The sequence below is a fragment of the Petromyzon marinus genome, chromosome 5 (genome assembly GCF_048934315.1).
Source record: "Petromyzon marinus isolate PM22_M1 ecotype Great Lakes invasive population chromosome 5, UKy_Petmar_22M1.pri1.0, whole genome shotgun sequence".
NCBI lineage: Eukaryota > Metazoa > Chordata > Hyperoartia > Petromyzontiformes > Petromyzontidae > Petromyzon > Petromyzon marinus.
Genome location: NC_133671.1, coordinates 2,892,790 through 2,901,965, shown reverse-complemented (window position 1 = coordinate 2,901,965; position 9,176 = coordinate 2,892,790).

The following is a 9,176-nucleotide window of genomic DNA, read 5'->3' as shown; positions in this document are numbered from 1 at the left end:
GTTCAACTCCTAACCAGGGGCGGACTAAGACCATCATCCTCTCTGTGGTCGATAAAATAGCAAATTCAACCGTGGATGTTGTCTGGGAAAATCGGTTTTCCCCAGCAGGAGCTCTGTGTGGCTCCAATGAGTTATAACCAAGACTCAAATCCTTCTTCGAAGTTGTTCAGCACCATCGGTTTAATAGAGGCAAACTCTGGACAAGTCTGGACATTCAACGCCTCATCGGCAGAGTCCAGCTTCCTTATACCAGTTTGCTTGTACCAAAACGAATGCTTGCCGAAATGATGGGATGTGTAAAGCATTATTGTTTTACATGGAGAGACATAGACATTACACTGAGAGACAGATGACCACGTGAATTAGGGAACGTAACGTTTGATGAATTTCTTTCGCACCGTACGTAGCCAACCACGGTAATCTGAGGTCGGAACACACGCAAGTTAAGATACACCTTGTTGACTGTTAAGTAAAGTGCAGCAATATCCCGATGTACATCTCCCCCTGTTACGTCCTTTAAGCAAACACGTCGTCACTTTATTATGAACACCACCACCTGATTTGCGTCACCCCCCCACACTTAACGTCGCTGACAACATCGCCCATCCTTCCTCGTTATCCGTCGCCTCTCAGCCTTCGCCTCCTCCACCACCTACTACCCTGTACATCGCTTTGATTGACGTCGTTTCGATATTCGTCATCGCACCTTTCAGGAACGCATCCCCGACGTTAACCGAGGTATTACCGGTTTAACACGTCGTCGGTTTTCGCGACCGATATAATCCATAATAAAGGTTTTTGTTTCGGTTAGATCGCGTCAATATAAATGTGTCGTTAACCTAACACCACCCGACACAGCCAATTAGTAAGGTTTGTCACGTAAACACAACGTGCCAATTACTTTCTCAGCACACTTTATTCACAAACTCTGGTAACATCGCCTGATGAAGCTGGCTGTAATGACCAGCGAAACGTCGTACTTGAATTATAAATGCTGTGGCTCTACTCTTCAACACACTCGTGTGCTCAGCTTGTGACTAATTTGCCACGTTTTGATTACGTGACAAACCTTATTAATTAGCTGTGTCGGGTTGGTGACAGGTTTAACGACAAATTTATATTGACGCGATCTAACCCAAAAACAAACCATCGGCAGTATTAAATCTAGATTTGAAGTTGTCGTGACTGCAGGGATCCATACTCTTTGGTTATGTCGGTAAAGTCACGTAGTAGGTAGAAAATCAATTAAATCACGACGTTTCGATTGCAACACAAGCAATCATCATCAGGTGGGAAAACCACAGCAAGATTTTGTTTTGCTGGAGTGGGAGAGAGAGTTGCCGTGGTAAGAGGTTAAATAGGCAAGAAAGGGGGAGGGGCAAGGGGGGGAGAGGGAGGCGTGGGGGTGTGGGGTAGGGCGAGCGCTGCGTGGTGTAGCAGTACCCGGCAGATATGATAGACGACAACCACTACAAATCAGTTAGGATTTTACCTGGTTAATAACATCCTTCGAATGATTGCTCAGTTTGTATCCATCTTTATTCAATATCCTGGAGTTTAGAAACTACGTTGCACGTGTGGTGGCGGTTACATTGGGGAAACGAAACGACATATCTCGGACCGTGTTCGCGAACACAAGGCAGATCTGAAACACGGCAGAACCAACACCTCTGCCGTGGCTGACCATTGCTATAACGCTGTGGGCTCGCATGATATTATTTTTTTCCGAGACCAAGGTGCTCTGCAAACCTTCGGGCTACTATCAAAGGTTTGTTCATGAAGCCATCCGGATATTTAAACATAGACATAACTTCAACCGAGAAGATGGATTTAATTTACTTTATACCTACGTGTCTTTACCAAAAGAACCAAAGCGTATGCATCTGCAGCATTACAGGGTATCGCCACACGCGTGGTGCTTGAGATGTCCACGTCGCGGCTCCCACGGGACGATGGCCCATGGACAACACTGGTTGCAGAATGGCATCCAAAACAAATGGGAGCACGTCCCAGAGGAGAGAGAAGAGGCGAGCGCAGGGGTGAGATCGGCTGGGGGCATTGCAGAAGCGTGTGGACGGTGGAGACGTGGTGGAGGAATTCATCCGGCAGTGCCAACGTTCATGGCTGTTGGTGTGTGTGGTGAGCGGTCGGGTAGCGGTTACGCGCGCTGCGCTACGAACCTAGGTCGACACGAGTTCCGATCGTCGCTCACGGCCAACACCGGTGACGATTATCTGAACCGGTCCTGGGTCTCATCTAGGTCGACTCAGCCTCAAATGTGTACCTGGTGCGGTGTGTAAACATCGTTACTGGCGAGACAAAGGCGGTCGGGCGTGGTGCTGACCACCCACCACCTCGTGTGTCGTCCTGGCATCCATAGGTGCTCGCTAACAGCACTTGCCCCAACAGTTTGTTCATGCGACACAAGGGGTGTGGGTCAATCTTTGTCTTTGTGCTGTGATTGTGAATGAGGTGAGGCCTAACCATGAGCGCCTCACTTAGATACAGGCTTCAGGCTTTCTAGAAGTACAATTATGTATTCATGTTTAATTATTGATACATATTAAAACACATTTTAAAGTCTATTGTATCTAATTAAAAAACATTTAATTAACTAATGCAATTATATTATTGGTTCTTTCGGTAAAGTCACGTAGAAGGGAAACAATAAAATAATATTGTGATTAAAATTATTATTTTATTATTTTATTATTTCGCTTCTACGTGACTACCGAAAGAACCAAGAATATGAATCCCTGCAGTCACGAAAGCTTTAAATCAAAATTTAATGCAATTATGTTTACGTGGTTGAGGTAATGGAGGTTTATAATGCATGTGTTTATGTCTTTGTATTAGTGTGCATACACCTCGCCTGGCACAGGTGATGCGGTTATGTAATCGGTGCTAAGTGTTTAAGGGACATTGGTATGTGCGTGTATCTGTGCGCCTGTGGTGTGTTTGTCTTTTAATCTATATATGTGTGTGGCTGTGCTCTATTATGTCATATATATTTTTTATAGGTGTGTTTTATGAGCGTGTGTGTTTTTTTTACTATCAGCAAAAAGTCGCGCCCATTTAAATGTTATGAGATGACTATCCTACATGCCAGTGGTGGCGTTGAAGCAGCGAAACAGTGGCACGTTAATTCACGTGACAATTTTACGAATTGGCCGTGTCGGGTGGAGGAGGGTTGGCGATACATATATATATTTTAGGCAATCTGTCCCACAGTCTATTATGAACCATCTGCTGGACTATACGGCAGAGTGAAGGGACAGTGGATGCGGCCCTCTGTTCTTGACACCAGGACCTCTACCTTGGAGATTATCTGCCTCCAACTAGAACCTCATTCAAACCCACAATGGCTTAGTATCGGCTATCTGATGAAGATTGCAAATGAAAATGTCATCATCGCTCGCAGTTGGGGTTGGCATCGTCCCCCCCCCCACCTCCTCCTGATGCCGAGGGAAAATCGCGAGGTTCGGGCATGTGGCTCATGCAGCTGCAATGGCTGCATTGGGTACACGGCCCAGACCCTTCCCAGAGACCCTGGCTGAAGGCGGCGGTGTTCCAGCTCGTTCCGGGGTGGACAACCTGCGGCTCCGGAGCCGCATTGCGGCTCTTTAAGGGCTGCGTTGCGGCTCTTGAAATATTGAGGGTTTTTTTTAACGGAATTCGAAAAAAATGGATCTTGTTATTTTGGTTGCCGACCCCTGACCATGGAAGTCCAGTTTACCATTGGAGTCCAGTTTACCATGGGAGTCCATTTTACCATGGGAGTCCAGTTTACCATGGAAGTCCAGTTTACCATGAGAGTCCAGTTTACATGGGAGTTTAGTTTACCATGGAAGTCCAGTTTACCATAGAAATCCAGTTTACCATGTAAGTCCAGTTTGCCATGGGAGTCCCGTTTACCATAGAAGTCCAATTAACCATGGATATCCAGTTTACCATGTAAGTCCAGATTACCATGGAAATCCAGTTTACCATAGAAGTCAAGTTTTCCATGGGAGTCCAGTTTACCACAGAAGTCCAATTTACCATCGAAGTCCAGTTTACCATGGAAGTTCAGTTTAACGTGGAAGTCCAATTTACCATCGAAGTCCAGTTTACCATGGAAGTTCAGTTTACCATGGAAGTCCATATTCTTTGGTTCTTTTGGTCAAGTCACAAAGATAGAAAATAAAAAGTGAATAAAAATAATGAAAATAAAAAAATAATAAACAACCAAGACTAAGTCTACATTATAGACTGCCAGTACACTCACCAAACTTAATAACCAGGCTACAGTCTACATTATAGACTGTCAGTGCACTCACTCAGCTTAATAACCAGGCTACAGTCTACATTATAGACTGCCAGTACACTCACCAAACTTAATAACCAGGCTACAGTCTACATTATAGACTGCCAGTACACTCACCAAACTTAATAACCAGGCTACAGTCTACATTATAGACTGTCAGTGCACTTACCCAGCTTAATAACCATTGCTACAGTCTACATTATAGACTGCCAGTACACCCACCAAACTTAAGAACCAGGCTACAGTCTACATTATAGACTGTCAGTACACTCACTCAGCTTAATAACATTGTTACAGTCTACATTATAGACTGCCAGTACACCCACCAAACTTAAGAACCAGGCTAAAGTCTACATTATATACTGCCAGTACACTCAACAAACTTAATAACCAAGCTAAAGTCTACATTATAGACTGCCAGTACACTCACTCCGATTAAGAACCAGGCTACAGTCTACATTAGTGTTTTTTTGTTATTATTTTATTTTTCATTGTTTTTTTGTTATTATCATTTTTTTATTATTTTTATTCACTTTGCTTTTTTATTATTATTTTTCTATCTACGTGACTTTACCGAAATAACCAGAGAATATGAATTACTGCAGTCACGAAAGTTTTACGTCATGGCAGTCCAGTTAACCATGGGAGTCCAGTTAACCATGGGAGTCCAATTTACCGTGGGAGTCCAGTTTACCATGGAAGTCCAGTTTACCATGGGAGTCCAGTTTACCGTGGGAGTCCAGTTTACTCTGGGCAGAAGTCGGCAACCTGCGACTCCGGATCGGCATGCGGCTCTTTAAGGCCTGCTTCGTGACGTTATGTATTAAGGACCTCCGTCTCGTATTCACTACTTGCATTGCGGCTCTTGAAAGAGGTTTTTTAAATAAAAAAACAAATTCAAAATAAATGACTCCGATTATTATTTTGCTTGCCGACCCCTCTGTGCTAGCTGGTATAAAACGGCAGGCACACGCCCACTGTCTAAACCATCCCCCAGTGCCATACTTATTATTAGCGTTTTGAAGGAACACGTTTGCAGGCTTGATGAGCATTTCTGTCAGGGCTTGCGGTATGGGGAAATTCCTCAGCTGGGATAAGATGGGGGCAAGGTGGGGTTGATGTTGTAGAAAGTATCCAATCTCTGTGAGTGGCTGGTACAAGGTGCTGTCTATTGAGGAAGTCAGAATTAGAATCATTGTTTCTACTGTAGGAGGAATCCGATGAGCTATAAAGATATTTTGCACAGATGTCCTGTAGAGGCGGGTCAGAAAGTTACAACAAACAATACACAGACACGATACGAGTGCAAAATATACGAAAGATAAACAAATCACTTAAAGTTTAACACGTACAATATACAAATAAAACTAAACTATGTTTTTTATTTTGTCAAAATAAATGGTTCCGATTATTATTTTGCTTACAGACCCCTCTGTGCTAGCTGGTGTAAAACGGCAGGCCCACTCCCACTATTCAGAAGCGACCTGGCCACACACGACAGTTCAACGAAGTGCCTTATCACGTATACATTTATAGCAGCCAAATAATCGAAATAATTTAAACAGCGTGTTTCTAAATGTGTAGGGAAAAACCTCGAGGAGCCGGAGAAAAAAAATCCACGTGACCAAATATAAAGCAGGCGTCAGGGTTGGGATCGAACACCCAGACCTCCTGCATACCAGGCAAGGAAGATAACATCTCGCCACCGTGGCACAAAGGGTGACCCAGAGCCTGAGACCAGGTAAAGCGCTGGGCAGACATAACCTGCCAAGCGAATTTCTGAGTGGAGTTTGTGTGCAGGCTGCCCTATATGACATCATCACAACTGCCTGGTTCACACGATGGGTTCTGCGGCATTGGAAGGATGGCCCGGTTGTTCCCCCCTTTTAAGAAGGGGGACCCCACTGAATGCAACATCTATCGGGCATCTCCCTCCTCAGTGTGCCAAGAAACGTCATGGTAAAGGTGATTCACCATCGCCTTGCCAGGCACGCTGAGGAGAGTCGGAGTCCCAACGTGGTTTCAGACCAGAGTGGTCTTGTACGGACGGCATATTATTCGTCCATCTGCTACAGCAGAGGTGTTGGGACAATTTCAACAGGAGCAGCATCTATGCTTTATTGACCTGGTCAAGGCCTATGATACCATCATTATGCCAAGACTCTGGCTTATTATTCGTGAGGACCTTCATGATGGCGGGCAGGCCTGGGTAAAGCTGCGTGGCCAGTAGTCTGAGCCATTTTCTGTTCACCTTGGCGACAGGGATGTGCTCTGACCCATCCACTGCTTCACATATTCTTTGACCATGTAGTTCGAGAAGTTTTCCTTGGCTGTAGCAGAGGAATTTCCATCTGCTACACATATAATGAGAAGTTGATCTGGTAATTGATGCTCCACTGCTAAACTTGGAGTGTGCTACTCAGAGATGGAGCCTTACCATCAGCCCCACCAAAACAAAGCACCTGCCTGGGTATTTTATGTTATCAAATACTCCACCGCCTAAACTCCCCATGAGTGATGGGGCAGTTGTGGAGAGAGTGGATAAGTTTCCATGCCTGGGCAGTGTGCTTCTCACGAGGTCAGGTTGGGCAGCGGAGGCCCCGCTCTCAATCATTCCAGTGGCATTATCTTTAACATCACTGCCACTTCATGGTGAACGACGGTTGCTTTTTAAACTTGTGTGTGAAGGCCACACGGGGGATCTCTGAATATTTGTGCGACTGTGAATGTGTTTATGGGAGCGGTAGTGTCGTGGTTAGCACGCTGCGCTACGAACCCGGCGACCCGAGTTGGATTCCTGCTCACGGCCAACACCAGAGACGATTATCTGAAGCAGTCTTGGGCATCCCCTAGGTCGACTCACCCTCAAATGAGTACCTGGTGCGGAGTTTCAACATCACCACTGGGGAGTCAATGGCGGTCGGGCCTGGTGCTGGCGACCCACCCCCTCGTGTGCCGCTCCGGCCTTCATAGGTGGTCGCTAACAGCACTTTCCCCAAAAGTATAAGGCGACACGGGGGACCTTTGTCTGTTTGTCTTCACGTGTTGTACGTAACTGTGTGTATATGTGCTGGCTGTGTGTATGTCTGAACGTGTACATAGGCGTGTGAGTGAATGCACGTCATAATGAATTAATGGATTCCCTTGTGAATAGGGAACAATGCGAGTTGTACGTGAAGGGTTTGTGGAGTGTTTATGTTACCGAGATTGTGTACACGCTGGCATTCGCAGATTGCAGTGATTGTGTTGTCAATGCGAGCGTCTCTGGTCGAGTTGTACGTATGGAAAGTGACTGCTGCATGGGAAGGGTTCTCAGTGTCTTGTTCGGTGGAGACCAGGCTAGGAGATGTTAACTCCCTCGCCTGGTATGCAGGAGGTCGTGGGTTCCATCTCGACCCTGACGATGCCTGTGTATTTGGAGTTTGCGTGTCTCTCCCCGTGGGTCGCGTGGATTTTTCTCCGGGTCCTGCGGTTTTTCCCTCCACATTTAGAATCAACATCGCCACGCGTTTAGAGTATTTGGCTGCTATAAATTTCCATGTGGTAAGCCACTTCGTTGAGCTATCATTTGTGGCTAGATCGCTCAGTGGGTCTTACCTGGTAATATAAAAATTTGGTTAAATAGTAATGCGTGTTGTGTATCATATAGGTTTGCGTTCAACTATCTTATAGATGAGAAACAATGTAATTGGTGGTGCTGCTGCGTTGACCATGGTGCAGAAATAACATTAACGCAACACACTTCGTCTATGATACTGTGGCCTTAACAGGAAAGGTACACAGTAGTCGACGTTTCGAGCGATGACCCTTTTTCACAGCACACAGAAAGGCCAGAGAGGAAGAGTCAATGTATATCTTAAAGAGCGGGTCCTTGACTGCAAACGTCTGTCCGTTCACCAGCGTTGACTCAAGAGACTCGCTGATGTGACCTCGAACGTGAATATCGGTGCAGAGTTTTGCTTTGTGCTGGACCGACGCTGCTGGAATGAGGCGCTCCCAAGGCGGCCGTGGGGCCGATGGCTCGTGGTGAGAAACATCGGCCTCGTGTGGCGACGGGCAGAGACGGGTACGCGAAGGAGACATTGTCCGCGTCTCCGTCCTGTGGCTGGATGTTGTGCCCAGTTGCGATTGGGGGGCCGCGTGGCAAGGGCAGTTAAACATGAACTCACGGGTAACCGCATTCATAAACCGGTTAATACCGGTTTTGCCGCATATGCCTCCAGCAATGAATGCCACACCGGTGTGCTGAACTCGTAACGAATTGTCATGTTTTGTTCACGTGACAAACCTTCCCAATTGGCTGTCGGGTGGTCGTGGGTTTAACGACGCATTTATATTTACGTCAACTACCCCGACAAACCTCTATTATGGATAATATTGGTCGCGAAAGTCTCCTCTTTCTAGGCGTTAAAGGAATAAATGCCACGTGTTTACCTTTTTTAAAACGAGAAACGAAGGCAGCTGCCGCGGTGACGTAAACGTCAGCATCAGCAGCACCAACTTGACTTGCAAAACGCAGAGGCTCTCGGTTCGATTCCAACTCGCGACGCTACGGTTGTGGCGTTGCTAAATTGTAACGGGTAACCGCTGTCAGAATCGGTTACCGGTTTCCGAAAGCGAGGACTCCCCCCCCCGCCCCCGGTCACCGATTCCAGTATAAATGCGAGTGACAAACGCGCCGATGGAGCGCGCAAACTGCACAGCGACCCTCCCTCCGCTCCTCGGTCGAAGGGTAAAAGGCGCAGCCCTGCAACTGCTCGCTCACGCCACTGCTGCCGAAAGCGGCCTCCAGAAATAACATGAACGGTCAACGCAGCAGCAGCACCACTGCCTCTGTCTCCCCAGCAGTGTAACTGGTTAAGTTGATCGG